At 34.5% G+C, this 17,637-nt stretch overlaps 1 pseudogene; it reads left to right on the top strand.

Moving 5' to 3' along the window:
* Positions 1 to 15,619: 15,619 nt before the first annotated feature.
* On the top strand, positions 15,620 to 17,497 carry LOC135950629 (putative uncharacterized protein DDB_G0267716; annotated as a pseudogene).
* The last annotated feature ends 140 nt before the right edge of the window (positions 17,498 to 17,637 follow it).

The following is a 17,637-nucleotide window of genomic DNA, read 5'->3' as shown; positions in this document are numbered from 1 at the left end:
ACTCTGCACCAGTCATATGAACAGGTGAAATAAAAATAGAAAACAAAATTTGGGAGTAATTTAATTTCTTTTTATATGAAAACTAAAAACTAAGTTTTATTATCTATGCCAATAGGTAATTCAAACTATACACTTTACCTAAAAACTATGTTAATATAACTATTGGAATTAGTAATTTGATGTTTGGTATCTTCTTCGAAGTTTTTTTGTTTATTTTATTGTCAATTGAAAATATTTTTGGTGCAAAAGGGTATGCATGAAATTTTCTAAAATTTTAGTTATATTAACTAAGCAAATTTGCAAATGCCATTCTACCCTTGCGCTTAGTTAAATTTATACCATATTTTTAGGAAATATAACCTATGGATTTTTTTGTGTGCGTCAACAAATATATATATGCTTAAAGAGGACACTTTGGCCTTTCTCCTGGTAGTAAAATTAGTTTAACTCCTTTTGACCCTAAGCACTTTTATTCCACCGAAATTCAAATTTGACTAAAATCAAAGAATATATAGAATGCGCATGTGAATGAAAACCAAACTATTTTTGAAAAAAAAAATACATGATGCGGGGGGGGGGGAAGACAAAAGGGAAAGAAGCACAAACAAAGAGCGTAACAATGCTCTCATTCTCTTGTTGTTTATGAGATCTTTTAATTCTCATTTATCAGCCTATATATGTGCTTGTGTATGTATGTGTATTAAAAACGTAAAAATAAAACAAAAACCTAACAAAAGAATTTTTGGTTGTTGCAATTTTTGTGAAAATAACCTTCTTAAAAGCAAATGTGACCGATTGTATAATTGTAGGGCAAGAGCATGTGTTTTATTGTTGTACAGATAAAACTATATCGATTCGCACCGAAATTCAGATGCTGTTTTTATCTAAAATTAAAGAATTATAGGAATATAAAAATAACAACATAAACTGCCTTGTTCATAAAAAATAGTTTGTTTATTAAAGCGGCAAATGCTTTTGGGGTCTTTTGTCAAACCATGTATATTTATTTCATAGCTATGCAGTAGAAATATTCTTATTAACGATATTTAAAAAGAGATTATATTAAAACATATTATTATTCCTTCTTAAGGAATTTTGTTTGGTTTTTATTTTATCATTAAATTTAGTTCTCATATATTCATTTTTTTTTTACTTAACAGTTCTAGTTCAGTTCGGACGTGTTTATTTTTACTCCGAGTTAACTCGTTATTTTAATGTATCTATCGGAAAATAAATATAAATATCACCTGTTTATTATTTACGCGAAAGGACGCTTTTTTTAATAATATTATTAAATAAAAAATCAAAACAACAACTAAAAGACAAATAAGTAAAAAAAATTCTTTATATTTTTTTCTTTTTTTGAACCTTTTTTGTGCATTGACTATTAAATAAAGATCAAGAGTGTTAACGAAAGTAATTACAAATACTCTTAAATGAGTCTCTTCAACGAAAACAGTGAGCGAAGGTTAAGTGTAAACGGCAGAAATGCATACGTTACAGTTAATGTAGACGAAAAAAATATAAACAAAACAAACAGAAGAATAGATGACAACTTGTTTTTAACAGCCAAACCTGTTAACCGCGCTCGTTCTTGTTCCCCCGCATTGACAACAACTAATGATTGTCAAACAAAAGAAAATTCAATTCAATCAGAAAATAAAAATATTTTATCTATGCCTGAAAGTATGCTAGCTATATCAGCTTCAGATACGAAATCCACCACACTAACTGCAAATAAAATTAACCCATTAAGCGGCGCTGTACCCAAGATTAGTCAACCATTAAATAACGATAATAAATCCCAAATACAGGTTGGAATGGACCGGTATATTACAGTATTAAAACGGGCACAAAGTCCCAAGTCCTCGAAAGCGGCACCCTTGGCCAAATTATATAAGGATAGTGAACCTCATAGACTAAACAATGAAAATCGTTTTTCTATTCTGGAATGTGAAACTAATGAACCAGTAAATAAAATCCATTCTACTAAACCACCCCCCATTTACTTGAGAGAAAATAATTCGAATCCACTGGTTCAGAGCCTGATCTCATTAATAGGAGAGAACTCTTTTTACGTAATCCCAATCAAGAAAGGCACGATTCATGAAACTAAAATACAGGTCAATAGTGAAAACGATTATAGAAAGGTTGTAACATATTTTGAAACTCAAAAGAAAAGTTTTTACACTTATCAGCTGAAAGGAAGCAAGGGTCTACAAGTTGTAATAAAGGGTATTGACTGTAATGTTGAACCACTCGAAATAAAGCAAAGCTTAGAAGATAAAGGCTATAAGACAAAAAATGTGATAAATATTAGAAATCGCGAAAAAATACCCCAACCACTCTTCCGTGTTGAACTTGAAAACGGTGACATAAACCTGAAAAAAAATGAAACACATCCCATATATAACTTGAAGTACTTATTGCATCGTAAAATTACGGTTGAAGAACCACACAAACGATTTGGCCCCGTTCAATGTATGAATTGCCAAGAATATGGACACACCAAGGCATATTGCAAATTGCCACCAGTATGTGTCATTTGCGGAGAGTTGCATAACACATCCCAATGTAACAAATCTAGAGATGATCCTAAAATAAAAAAATGCAGCAATTGCGGAGGTAACCACACAGCAAACTACAGGGGTTGTCCTGTCTACTCAATTGTTAAAAAAGCACAAAGCCAGAAACCAAAGATTTTCCCCGCTCAGCCATTAAATAACATCAATTTGAACTACCCCCCGTTGCAACAGACATATGACAACAAAGTAACATATGCAAATGTACTTAGAAACAACCAAACTCAGCCGCAAGTCCGTCAACTCCAAAACGAAAATATGAACCCAGAGGTAAGAGAGCAAACGCCAATTTTCAATTTTACCCGACTAGAATCTACAATAGAAACTCTTGTGCAATCGGTAAATAACTTTACAAACTCAATGAGTAACATGATGCAAGAAATGCTTAAGATGCAATCAATGTTATTGCAGGCTGTGCTTAACAGACCATGAACTGCCTAAGAATATGTTTTTGGAATGCAAACGGCATACGCCAACACAAAAACGAACTCGAATATTTTTTGAGAAACCAACAAATTGATGTAATGCTGGTTTCTGAAACTCATTTGACGTCCAGAAGTTCCTTTCGAATAAATGGATATGTAATATATGACACCAAAGATCCCAGAGGTAGAGCATGCGGAGGCTCGGCAATTTTAATAAAAGCTCGAATAAAACACTACTTAATGTGTGATTTTTGCGAAGATTATCTTCAAGCTACTACAATCTGTCTTGAAGATTTTCATCGAAACTTAGTGATTTCATCGATATACTCACCCCCAAGATTCTCAATTACAGAAAGTCAATATAATAGATTTTTTAAATCACTAGGCCCCCGTTTCCTGGCTGCTGGCGATTATAATGCTAAGCACACATTCTGGGGATCACGACTGATTACTCCTAAAGGTCGTGTTTTGTTCGACTCAATTTCTAAAATGGGTTTGCATGTGCTTTCGAGCGGCCAACCTACTTACTGGCTTACTGACCCACGAAAAATACCGGATGTTATTGATTTTAGCGTGATGAAAAATATCCCTAGAGAAATGATTCAAATTGAATCCTCGCTGGAACTATCTTCAGATCACTCACCCACTATTATTACTTTATTGAGCCCCCTAGAAATTGTATCCCCGACTGGTAATTTAGCGATGGCAGGCACAAGAATAAATTGGCTCAAATATAAAAAATACCTCAGTACACATTGCTCGGAAAACATACCGCTAAGAACACCAGAAAACATCGATCACTCTCTTATCAATTTCGATATAAATCTCAGAATGGCTGCTCAACATGCTACCCAAACCCCCCGACAATTCAGATATAATAGAATTAATTCTGCAGATGTCGAACGGCTCTTAAATGAAAAAAGAAGATTTCGAAGAGAGTGGCAATTGCACAGATCCCCCCAACTAAAATCGAAGCTTAAAGATTGTATAAAAAGACTTAAAAAGCTCTTGGAATTTCGAAAAATGGAATCATTGAATAAATATTTAGAAAGCCTGGACGCAACCCCGCAATCGGATTACTCATTATGGCGAGCAACAAAAAATCTTAAAAGACCCGTTATATGTAAGTCCCCCTTGCGAAATTCAAGTGGTGGTTGGGCAAGAAATGATACTGAAAAAGGGATTCTGTTTGTTAATCATTTAAAAAAAGTATTTACACCGAACACATCAAACGAAGCAATTGAGTTGCCACCTGTTGCACCCTATTTTGGAGCAGCCGTACCCCTACGTTTTGAGATTCGAGAGATCGAAAATGCTATTGCTGATTTAAATCCCAAGAAAGCGCCTGGTATGGACAAGATCAGCAACAAGATGCTTATGGAGCTACCCCGGATAGCAATAAAAATAATTCTTTTTATTTTTAATGCTATATTACGACTTGAATATTATCCTCCAGAATGGAAGGTTTCACTGGTTACCATGATACCCAAGCCGGGAAAAGATCACACAAAAGTAGAATCATACAGACCCATCAGCCTATTGTCTAATATATCAAAGCTATTTGAGAAGATACTTATGAACAAGTTGTACCCGATGTTAACTGAAAACAATTGTATTCCGAATCATCAATTTGGATTTAGAAGAAAACACAGTACTATCGAACAAACCCATAGACTTGTAAATATGGTGAGAAAAGCGTTTGAAGAAAAGAAATACTGTTCTGCACTCTTCATCGACATCTCTCAAGCGTTTGATAAGGTATGGCATGCTGGATTAATATACAAATTGAGTCAAAATTTACCGGCAAACACACATAAGCTGTTGGAAAGCTATTTAACTGGTCGAACATTTAAGGTTAAAGAGGGAAACTTTTTAAGTACTGCACAACCCATTGAAGCTGGAGTCCCCCAAGGCAGTATCCTGGGACCTTTTTTATATTTGATGTATTCGTCTGATATGCCAACTAACAATCGCACTCTTATATCAACATTTGCTGATGATACTGCTATTCTAAGCATCCATGAAAACCCTCAAGAAGCGTCTCGTTACTTACAAAACCACATATTTGAATTAGAAAAATGGTTAAAACAATGGAAAATTAAAGTCAACGAGCAAAAATGTACACACATTACATTTACATTGCGTAGAGAATCATGCCCCCCTATTCATATCAATAACCAAACAATAATTCAACAATCGGAAGTGAAATACCTCGGAATACATCTCGATCGTCGCCTTACATGGAAAAGTCATATAGATGCAAAGTTGACTCAAATGAAATTGAAATCAATTCAAATTAATTGGCTTATTGGCAGAAACTCCACGCTTAGTTTAGATTGTAAACTTCTACTTTATAACATGATCATAAAACCAATATGGTGTTATGGCATACAGTTATGGGTCACGGCCTCAGCGTCAAATGTAGAAAAAATCCAAAGACGCCAAAACAAGTTTCTAAGAATGATCACAGCTGCCCCCTGGTATATCAAAAACGCGAATATACACAAAGATCTAAACGTGCCCATTGTAAAAACTGAAATCTCGAAAAACGTACAAAAATATTTAAAAAAACTTGAAGTTCACCCAAACCCGCTGGCCCGCAACAAAATTTTTTCGTCCGGCACTGGCTGGACTAATTAAATAATAATATTAGATATAAGATTTGAACCACTTATTGTTAGTTCATTAAATAATGAAGATACAATAAATAAATTATGAAAAAAAAAAAAAATATATTCGGAATAAATTTAATTTATTTCTAAATTTATTTCTATTCACAAATGTAAAAAAAGATATATACAAAAATAATTTTTTTTTTATATTTGTAAGAAAATTCAAAATATTTTTCCACTTTATATTTTTTAGCATCAAAAAGTATTTAATGATGATATCAATCACCCTAGTAGAATTAATAACGTTATTATATTTTAGTAAATTAAATCATACTTCCTTTTTCTAAAGACCATGGAGGAGTACTAATAGTTGAAAGTCCAAAACTTCTATTCTGTGTTGAGAACAAACGTCGGCAAACCACTCAGGGGTCAAGCGTTTACACGACTCAATAATAAAAGATTTTATACCAATTTTTTGGGGCTCAGATTTAAAGATTTTATGAAATATTAAAATATGTCTTTTGCTTGCATTCATTAGTTTGAATGATGGAACAGCTAGATTTCCAAAATCTGTAAGCGACTGATAATTTTTAAAGTATATAAAAAGTTCGCTTGGTGCCGTGTTAATTTTGGACACATTTTTGTTTTTGCACTTGCTTCCATTTCATACAATTCCTTAATAACTTGAAAGCTGACCGTTCCAACCCGGTGATTTTATGTCACACTTTAACAACCCATTCCGCAAAGACTTAATTAAATGTGGGAAATCGTACATGCAAAAAACTTTTTGATCAATTGTTTCAAAAAACGGCTTTTCCACAGATACTGTTGGAAAAACATTTTCGGTTGGTCGAGCCTTGATCATATACAAGTACACGAATGTTTATTCCAATGCTTTTCAAAATATTAATATTTTCTTTAACAATTTCACTTAAAGTATCCGCAGATAAGCCGTTGTGGGATATAAAATAGTTAAGAATGATTGCAAAATTAGAAACCATAGATTTAATCATAAAAACACACATATGGGTGCCAATTCTATTGGTTCTTTCAAATACAGTGGTTTCGAATCCATCTACTAGATCGAGGCTTGTATTATACCTCAACTCTTTTCTTATGCAAGTTAACACGAATTCAGTGCATGTTGGTAAGAATACAAAACATCAACAAGAACAAACTGCCTCTTCAGCTTATACTAATATATTGCTAAAGAATGACGAAATATAAGTCATAATACAACACAATAACCAGACGCTGACACGGCATAAACGGGTATATGGCTATTCGATATAACAACGTAGTTTCAGTTTTTTAGTTTAGTTATTATTAAGACTTGGAATAAATAAATAAATATTTTTGAGATACCAAATAAATTTATATTTTATTACTGGCGCCCAACGGGTATTTGAACCATTACCTTCAACTCAGGACTTGAAAAACAACAAATTCGTAGCTGTAACGAGGCCAGTGACAACTACAACCTAAAGTTGAAAAAGGAAAACAAAAGGACAACGACTACAAAAATTGTCTTTAACATTGAAGTGGCAGCCGTTATCAGCACAAGCAAGTAGCAAACGTCAGCACCGACGGCTAGATTTAATTAACAAAATTTATAACATGTAAGTAGAGTGCTTATAAATATTTGTGTCATAATATAAAATAAAAGTGGAAGAAAAAAGTTGTAAAAAATGAGCAATCTCTGTGTGATTATCGATAGTTTTATGAACAGTGAGATAGATATTTCGTTGAAAGAATTTGAAAGTTTGTGTGTTTCGGAAAACTTAGATTTGAAAATGGCTATAACACCTGATCAATTGAAAACCATTGTGGAAAGCGCTGTTAGTAGTGCTCTTGTATTGCAAGAGAGACAGTTTGATGAAAGATTAAGCGAAATAAAACGGGAGATAACCAGTCTGACTATTAGTGCACCAGAGGTGGAAATATATGAAGGGGCACAAATTAGGGAAGGGGCGGTATGCAAAGAGACCCTTGATATTGTAAAGTCCTTGCCAGATTTTGAAGGTAAACATGAAACATATGTTTCATGGAGAACGGCGGCTCATACCGCATATATAGTATATGAAGATCATATAGACAGTTCTACTCATTACCAGGCCCTTGGCACTATAAGAAATAAAATAAGGGGTCCGGCTGACATGGTATTGGCTTCCTTCGATTAATTTTAAAGCTATTATAAATAGGCTTGATTTCACTTACGCTGACAAGCGTCCAATATATTTGATAGAACAAGAATTGTCCACCCTTCGACAGGGAAATATGACACTTCTACAATATTATGATGAAGTGGAAAGAAAGCTCACGCTTCTTACCAATAAAACGATAATGACGTATGATAATACTCTAGCTGCGTCTCTAAATGAAAAGTACAGGCTGGACGCTTGTTTATATCGGGGGCAAGGAAATCTTTAAGTGATGTACTTTTCTCGGCAAGACCGAAAGACCTTCCATCTGCCTTGGCATTGGCTCAAGAAGTTGAGTCGAATCATGAGCGCTATATCTTTGCTAATAATTATGCTAAGAGTATGGAAGATAGGGCTCAACGAAAACACCAAAATAACACAAATTTTGGTAGGAATGGGAATAATACCCAACGGGAAAAAAATCCTCATTTTAACAAGCGCCAGGAACCTGGCGCTAACCATCAACGGAAACAGGAGGCGGTACCGATGGATGTTGACTCATCATCGCGGTTCAAACAGCCCCAACAATTTCACAATCGGGGGCAACCCCAACCACAGAATGGCATGAATCAGGCAATAAAAAGGCCAAATAGTGGCACATCAAGATTTACAGGGCAAAAACACCAGAGAATTAATCACTTGGTACAAAATGAGGATACATATGATCAAGGGGATTCTAACTATCAAACAGAGGCAGATGGGGAAGTGGAGAAATTGATAATGAATCTTCGGAATATGATCAAATTAATTTTTTAGACATGACTCCCTGTTTCCGTACATAGAAAGGACGATAGCAGGGAGGGTTATTAAATTGCTGATAGACACAGGTGCGTCAAAAAATTATATTAAACCATTGCAAGAATTAAAACACATAGAACGGGTAGATAAACCGTTTTTGGTAAAGTCGCTTCATGGCTTTAATACAATAGAACAAAAATGCATTATGAATCTTTTCAACATTAATACGATTTTTTTCATTCTGCCCAATCTCACAACGTTCGATGGCATAATCGGACTCGACTTACTAACCAACACAAATTCGAAACTGGATTTCGAAAATAGGGTGCTGGAAACCAATACTGGGTCAGAACCCATTCAGTTTCTTAAGTGCAAAAATGTAAATTTCACAAGGGTAGAAGAAATTCAAGTACCTCAAGAAGTAGCTAAAAATTTTCAGAAAATGGTCAAGGGCAGAATGGGTGTCTTTGCTGAACCTGATGGGGCATTGCCCTTCAAAACAAATACTGTTGCAACCATTCGCACAGAAAACGAAGATCCTGTATATTCCAAGCTTTATCCCTATCCAATGGGTGTAGCGGATTTTGTGAATAAGGAGATTCGTAACCTTTTAAAAGATGGTATCATCCGACCATCTAGATCACCCTACAATAACCCTGTATGGGTGGTGGACAAAAAAGGAACTGACGAGTTGGGGAATACTAAGAAGCGACTAGTTATAGATTTCAGGAAACTGAATTCTAGAACGATATCTGACAAATATCCTATTCCAAACGTGAATGTTATTTTGTCGAACCTGGGGAAAGCTAGGTATTTTACCACTTTGGACCTCAAGTCGGGATTCCACCGAATTTTACTGGCGGAAAAGGACCGGGAAAAAACCGCTTTTTCGGTCGGCAATGGCAAGTACGAATTTCGGACTAAAAAATGCGACAAGCATTTTTCAAAGGGCCATCGACGATGTGCTCAGGGAACAAATAGGAAAGTCTTGTTACGTTAACGTCGATGACGTAATTATTTTTTCGGAAAATATGCAAGACCATGTTGACCACGTCACATGGGTCTTGGATAGGTTGTACGATGCCAATATGCGAGTTTCTCGCGAAAAATCGAATTTCTTTAGGGAAAGGGTAGAGTTTTTGGGCTTTGTGGTATCTCGAGGAGGAATCACAACGAGCACTAGTAAGATAGAGGCAATACGGGACTATGAACAGCCCACTACGCTCTTCAGTCTCAGATCTTTTCTAGGACTAGCCAGTTATTATAGATGTTTTATTAGAGACTTTGCTTCAATAGCAAGACCTTTGACAGACATTCTAAAGGGGGGAAACCGCAAAATTGGTGCCGGGCAGTCCAAGAAAATTAACATAGATTTTAACGGCGAACAACTTCAAGCTTTTAAGAAGCTTAAGGAGGTTTTAGCATCCGAGGATGTTATATTACTTTATCCTGACTATAAAATACCGTTTGACTTAACAACTGATGCCTCGGCCTACGGCCTGGGGGCAGTTTTGTCTCAAAACGGGAAACCTATAACCATGATTTCGAGGACTCTTAAGGAAAAAGAGCTAAATTTTGCAACCAATGAGCGCGAATTGCTCGCAATTGTCTGGGCTCTGAAGACGCTTAGAAATTATCTATATGGGGTAAGGGATTTGAATATTTTTACCGACCACCAACCGCATACGTTTGCGGTTTCAGACCGAAATCCGAACGCAAAAATAAAAAGGTGGAAAGCCTTTATCGACGAACACAATGCTCAGATCTTTTATAAACCTGGAAAGGAAAATCACGTTGCGGACGCGCTATCACCGCAAAATATTCATGCCTTACAGAATATCCATGCTTTGCAAAGTGACCAAAAGTTAGAAGAAGATGCAAACTCCGACATTGCTACAATTCATAGCGAGATTTCTCTGTCTTATACTATTGAATCTACTGATAAACCTCTAAATTACTTTCGAAATCAAATAGTAATTGAAGAGGGCACAGAATCACTAACACGAACGTACATTATTTTCGGGAAGAAAACCAGACACTCTATTACTTTCTCAGATAGAACAACTCTAATGAAGAGGGTATTTGATGTTGTAAAGGAGGACGTGGTAAACGCAATACATTGCGAGCTCGCAATTTTGGCGTTCATAGCATGGATTGGTCGAAGCATTTCCCTCGACAACATTTCGTTATGCGAAATATATGGTAACAGATATTACTAACAGGGATGAACAGAGGAAAATTGTTGTGACAGAGCATAACAGGGCTCATAGAGCAGCCCAGGAGAATACGAAACAGATCCTGGAGGATTATTTTTTTCCAAAAATGACTCATTTGGCGAACGAGGTTGTCGCGAATTGTAAAGTTTGCAAAAATGCAAAATACAATCGCCATCCACAAAAACTATTCATGTGTTGGGGAAATTCTACATATAGATATATTTTCCACAGATAAAGTATATTTTTTAACATGTGTAGACAAACTGTCTAAATTTGCACTTTTTCAGCCAATAGCTTCTAGGACTATAGCGGATGTAGAATTACCGATTTTACAACTTATGAATATTTATCATCGCACAAGAAAAATATTCTGTGACAATGAACTTTCTCTTAATTCAGAGACAATAAGGTCACTCCTGGCTAATAGTTTTAATGTGCAAATATCAAACGCACCACCACTCCACAGTACCTCAAATGGACAGGTGGAAAGAATACATAGTAGCCTATTGGAAATTGCCCGTTGTCTTAAGCTTGAGAAATCTATCAATGATACGGTACAATTGATACTCATGGCGACCATCGAATATAACAGAACGATTCATAGTGTCACGAATAAACGACCTATTGACGTAATTCACCCAACTCCTCCGGAGATTGAGGTCGATTTGAAAAATAGATTACAAAGGGCGCAGAAAGTTCAAATGCAGCGACTTAATGAGACAAGAGGGAATCGAACATTTGAAGTGGGCGAAAAAGTTCTCGTGAAAGCGAATCGGAGATTGGGCAACAAGCTTACACCCTTATATGTTGAGGAAACTATTGAGGCCGACCTGGGGACAACGGTTCTCATTAAAGGGAGGGTGGTCCATAAGGACAATTTAAGATAGTGTAGTTTTATTCATTTTGTTTTCTTTTTATTTAACTTAGGATTCTTATGGTGCTACTTCTTGTTGTGGCAGCGACAGCGAAATTGACTGACTATTCCGGTTCGGACTACATTCCTGTAACGGACGGCTATGCCGTGATTTGGCGAGATTTTCAATGCTTGAGGCATACGACGAATATTACAATGTATTCGGAGATGGCTGATGATACGGAAAGGCTTAAGGAACATTTTCCCCAGTCACATATGAAGAAGATACTAGACGCAGACATAGGGTACATAAGGACATTGCTGGCCACAATAGATGTTCACCACAGGCACGCAAGAAGCATAAATCTTTTGGGTACGGCCCTTAAGGTAGTCGCTGGCACACCGGACTATGATGATTTTGAAAATTTAAAGTTTAATCAGCGCGAGCTCATTGACAGCGAGAATAGGCAGATTCTCATAAACACGAAAACACAACAGCAAATAAACAACCTTACGGACATAGTCAATTTCATTGTTAGGAACACAAAGGCTAACGTAATTGATAGTGGACATTTGTATGAGACTCTGCTTGCAAGAGATAGAATTTTAATTTCTGAGTTGGAAAGCTTAATGCTGTCGATTACCCTCACAAAGATTGGTATAGTTAACCCACAAATTTTAGATTCTGTTGATTTGAATACACTGATAAATGAGCACTCTACAAACATAACCGTAGCAGATTTAATGGAAGTTGCTAAAATAAGAGTTTTATTAGATAATAAGTTTTTACATTTCTTAATTAAATATCCAAAACCAGATTTAGTTTGCAAAAAGGTAGCCTTATACCCAGTTCAACATAATAATACAATTCTTCATTTTAATGGGGAAAACAATGTGGCAGACTGTGGAAATCAACTGGTAGCAATCGGAAATTGCAGTACTACACTGACAACATCATTTTGTAAAAAGTTGGCTTATTCAACATGCGCACTACAACTTCATTCTGGTGGTCACGCATACTGCACCACTCGGCCTTCCCATCTCGAACCTCTTAAAATTATTGACGAGGGTGTTATCATTATCAACGACAACACTGTTACCATTAAAACAAGTGATGGTATCGAGAAGACTGTCACTGGCACATTTCTGCTTACTTTCAGTGATGAAGCAAAAATTAATCAGACCCAATACAGAAACCGTAAGAATATCACAAAAAAGTTACCAGGATCACCAGCATCCGCTCTTCTCAACATTACGAGTCATCAAACAATATTGAGTTTGCCGTATCTTAAAAGATTGAACGAAGAAAACTTGCGGCATATTGAGACGATTAAAGAGAAGCTTATAACTGGACCTTTGTTGTCTACCTGTAGTATTTTTGGCATTTTAATTATCGGCTTTGCTTGTTTCAAATTGCACCAGAAGTTTAAGAAGACCCGTCAGCATCACGCTATTCAATCTGCTATTGAAGATCTAAAGAAGTCCGGGGACGCCCTTCACTTAAACGAGGGAGGAGTTAACACGAATTCAGTGCATGTTGGTAAGAATACAAAACATCAACAAGAACAAACTGCCTCTTAAGCTTATACTAATATATTGCTAAAGAATGACGAAATATAAGTCATAAGACAACACAATAACCAGACGCTGACACGGCATAAACGGGTATATGGCTATTCGATATAACAACGTAGTTTCAGTTTTTTAGTTTAGTTATTATTAAGACTTGGAATAAATAAATGTATTTTTGAGATACCAAATAAATTTATATTTTATTACTTGCACACAGTACGTTATATTTCACTGCAGCTTTGAAACTGAAATGTTTTATAAAAAATATTGTATAATATATAAAATATATCATATGACTGTAAAAATTATTTAAAAAATTAATTTTCATTGAAAAATGTTGAAAAAACCTCTTGTTTATGATGGGTTTGCCAATTGTCTAAAATTTTAGTATTCAGTGATATTCTTTGAATTATTACAAATAAATTATAATAAAAATTAATTTAAGCCTAATTAAAAATTTACTTTCAAATTAAATATGAATTTTCATTGAAAAATGTTGAAAAACCCTTTTTTATGATGGGGTTTCGCGCGTTTTGTTACCTGTATGAAACAAACAGGCTTATTAGGCAGTAAAAGACCATAAAATGTTGGAAAACCCTTAATTGCTTAAAAATCAGATGCACAATCATTTCACTACCTGTTTTTCCCCATTTGGGAATTTATATTAAAAACAAACACAAATTTTAGTTTTTTATTGTCGTTTCAATATGTATTCCCAAACGAAAATTTTTATTTTACTTTCAAAACAACAGGCAAAAACCCATAAAAACAAACGGTTCCAATATGGTTTCTGCATTCCGGAGCAATAGCAACGTTTACTGCATAATTGTAGAGAAAACACTTTTCACATTTTTCTCTTTTAACGGTATTAATGCAGGTCTCTAGATTGTAAGTACATAATTAAATTGTCTACAAAAAGGGAACTATAATTCGGTGCGAATCGATATAGTTTAATTTTTACAAAATTAAAAAACACATACTCTTGCCCTACAATTACATAATCGGTCGCATTAGCTCTTACGTTGGTTATTTGCACATAAATTGTTTGACAACAAAGCAAATTCAAGTAAAAAGTATCAAAAACCAGTTTTTAGCAAAAGAAACAAAAAAAAAACACATACACATAAATAAATTGGATTGTAAAAAGAGCAAACATGTGTATGTATTAATGCATGTGGATTTTTGCTCTCTTCAGTTCTCTAAGTGTGATCACAAACCAACAACAAATTGTGTTTGCAAAATTCGAGAGCGAAATTATATGAGAGCGGGTCGTAATGATACAACCCGCCATAAGAAATGTTCCTTATACATGATGCGCATTCTATATGATTTATATTCTTTGCTAAAATATAGTATCAATGGCCCATAATCATAGTCAGAAATAAAGTATATTTTAAGAGAAATAAAGTCGTCTTTACTTAAGAGTGGACCTTAGGTCTATCATATACAAGATAAAATATACTTTTGACGTTAAAGTCGACTATAAATATAAAATTAGCTGAAGCTGTTTTTAACTCATTTGGTTTTTATATTAAAGTTGTTTTTAAAAAGAACCGACTTTAGTGTTTGACTATGATTATGGGCCAATGTGTTTACTATTAAATGGCATTACAATTTTTGAAATCGGAGTTAACAAAAAGTTGGACTTTTGGCCGATGAAATTGAGATATGAGCCCGCAAGTGACATATGTGGACAAAAACACACATAAAGTCGACGAACTTACAACCGGAATAAATGCTGAGTCAATTCCAGACAAGTTCGACGACTTCTTAAATAAAATAGGGCAATTTATCAAGAATTCAATTTATTTGTTTAGATAAATTTATTTGTTTAGATAAATTGAATTCTTGATAAATTGCAAATCTGCAATAAATGTATTAATTATGACAATTAGATTAATTTAAGTTAAGAAATAAAAAAGAAGTCAGTCTGTGCTGGACAATGAATAAAGACAGATTTTGAAAATAAATTACTCTAGTCTTTCTTTTTTTCCTTTAAAAAATAAAATAATTTTTTTTTTTTTTTTTAAAAATTTGTTATCAAAAACCTAAAACAAATTTGGCGCAGTCGGTAGGATTCATGTAAAATCGTGAATCCAGTGAAACGAACAGATATATCGTCCTTTTAATAAAATAATAGTGATTACAAATTAATAAGAGAAATGAACATTTAATAACGAATAAAATCGAACACTAATAGTAACAGTGTAAACGATAAAATTCTAAAATCGACACCACAGTGAAGTAATCATAAAAAAATAAAAGGAGAAAAAAAAAGTGCAGTGAACATTTAATAAAGAATAAAATCGATAGTAACAGCGAAAACGGTAATATTCTAAAATCGACACCACGTTGCAGTGAACATTAAAGGATAACAAAAAAAAAAAATTTAGAGAAAATTTTATACTCTAGTGAAGTGACTGTCAGTCAGTAAGAAGCTAACCGACACAACGACTAGCAAAAAAAAAAAAAAGAAACGACAACAGGCTTTCGATAGAAGAAGAATGGAACAGGAGCAAGCACAAATGCCAAATCTGAACCTAGTGGAGGAGCTAGCCAGACGGGAGCAACAACTAGAAAGTATGAGGGTAGCCTATATCGAGTTACAACAACAGCAAGGCTTAAGGGAGCATATAATGAAAACAGTTAATATGTTGCCCACATTTACTGGAGCAGGAGAAGTAACAGTAAACAGCTTCTTCAGTAGCACCGAATATCTCTTGTCAACAATAACGAAAGCAACTTTATACAAGGAAGCAGTAAGAACCATCTTTTACCGAACAATTCAGGGACAGGTCAAGGATGCTATAATAAATGTTACGGAACCAGACAATTGGCAGCTGATAAAGGAGACTCTAAAACTGAGGTACAGGCCAAATATCGAACCATATCAAATCTACAAAATGATAGCCAACTTAAGAGTAAATTCGGTAAGCGAATTAATTATTGAAATTCAAAATATAAAATATAAAGCGGACGAACTGACTGTTTACTATAGGGATGACCACTACATAGACTTCTCAAATATATATAGTTTACTGGTAAATACTGTAAAGGAAATGACCCAGGGAACATTGTTGGACAAAATTTATGAGCAAACGAACATTAATGATATATTAAAAATTTTGAGGATAGTTGTGTTAGGCCGGAATATAGAAAATTTAAGGCCAAAGAGGACGTAGCATTTAGACAAAATCGGACACAAAATAGAAACAATTATAACCAAAGGACAAATTATAATAGTAACCTTAATCAGGGACACAATCAGCAGAATTTTATGGAACGAAATGATTTTAGACGGAACAATTACAATAATAGTAATAACTTTGACAATAATATTAGTAGATGCTTTAATAACTCTGGACAATATAGGACTCAAAATAACAGTAATAATAATAATATGTTAAATAATTTCCAGAAGTTTATGCAGGTAGGAAACCCTAGGCCAAATTCCGGCAAATATCGCTGGAATCAACCTAGGCAAGACCGAATCGAGCAAATGGAAGTAGATAATATAGAAATAAACCATGATAATTCTAATAATAGTTTTGATAATCGGGGTAATTGCCAAAGATCCGCCCAGGTAGGAAACACAAGGAGGACATTCAGCCAATGTCGATTGGATAGACCTTGGCAAAACCAAAACGGGTCAATGGAAAGTGACAGTAGGGAAAGGGATAATGGTCCATTGGCGGGACACTCTGAGCCAAACATATGTCAATGTAACGTAGGTCAACTCAGACAATGTCAGTATCAGTTTTTTCAAACACCCCATCGGATTGTCTACCCACGATAGAAATTACGATTAACGAAAAAAAAGTACATTGCATTAATAGATACGGGGGCAAGAATAAGCCTAATAGATGAAAGTATAAATTATTTTGAAACAATTTTATTGAAACAACCAGTTAATTTTAGTACAATAACCGGGAAAGATATAATTAGATACGAGACAATAACTAATGCACCTAATGAATTTAATTTGCCAATTTATTCAAAAGTTAAATGGAAAATTACTGAACTTAAGGGTCGAAAGTACCGTTTTATAATTGGGACTGACCTATTGAACTGTTTTAACACTATAATAAATTTGATAGATGGATATATTTCCATTAATGGGAAAATTAGTAAATTTTTAGAAAATCCTTATAAAAATATCGAAATTTGCGTATTAGAGAAAATTGAGTTTGACTGGGATAGAATTCAATTAGACCATTTAAATGAAGAAGAACATAGGGAAATAACGAAAATATTGAGAAGATTTAAAAATTTATTCTTTAAGGAGGGAGACCAGTTGACTAACAATGAACATAAAACATGAAATAAGGACGACAACTAACGAACAAATAAACTCTAAATTATATAGATACCCTCCGCAGCAGGAGGAGGAAGTTAGAAGGCAAATAAAAGAAATGGAGGAACAGGGAATAATTAAAAA

The sequence above is a fragment of the Calliphora vicina genome, chromosome 2 (genome assembly GCF_958450345.1).
Source record: "Calliphora vicina chromosome 2, idCalVici1.1, whole genome shotgun sequence".
Classification (NCBI taxonomy): domain Eukaryota; kingdom Metazoa; phylum Arthropoda; class Insecta; order Diptera; family Calliphoridae; genus Calliphora; species Calliphora vicina.
Note: the sequence above shows the minus strand (reverse complement) of the source record. Positions and strands in the feature narration are given on the sequence as shown.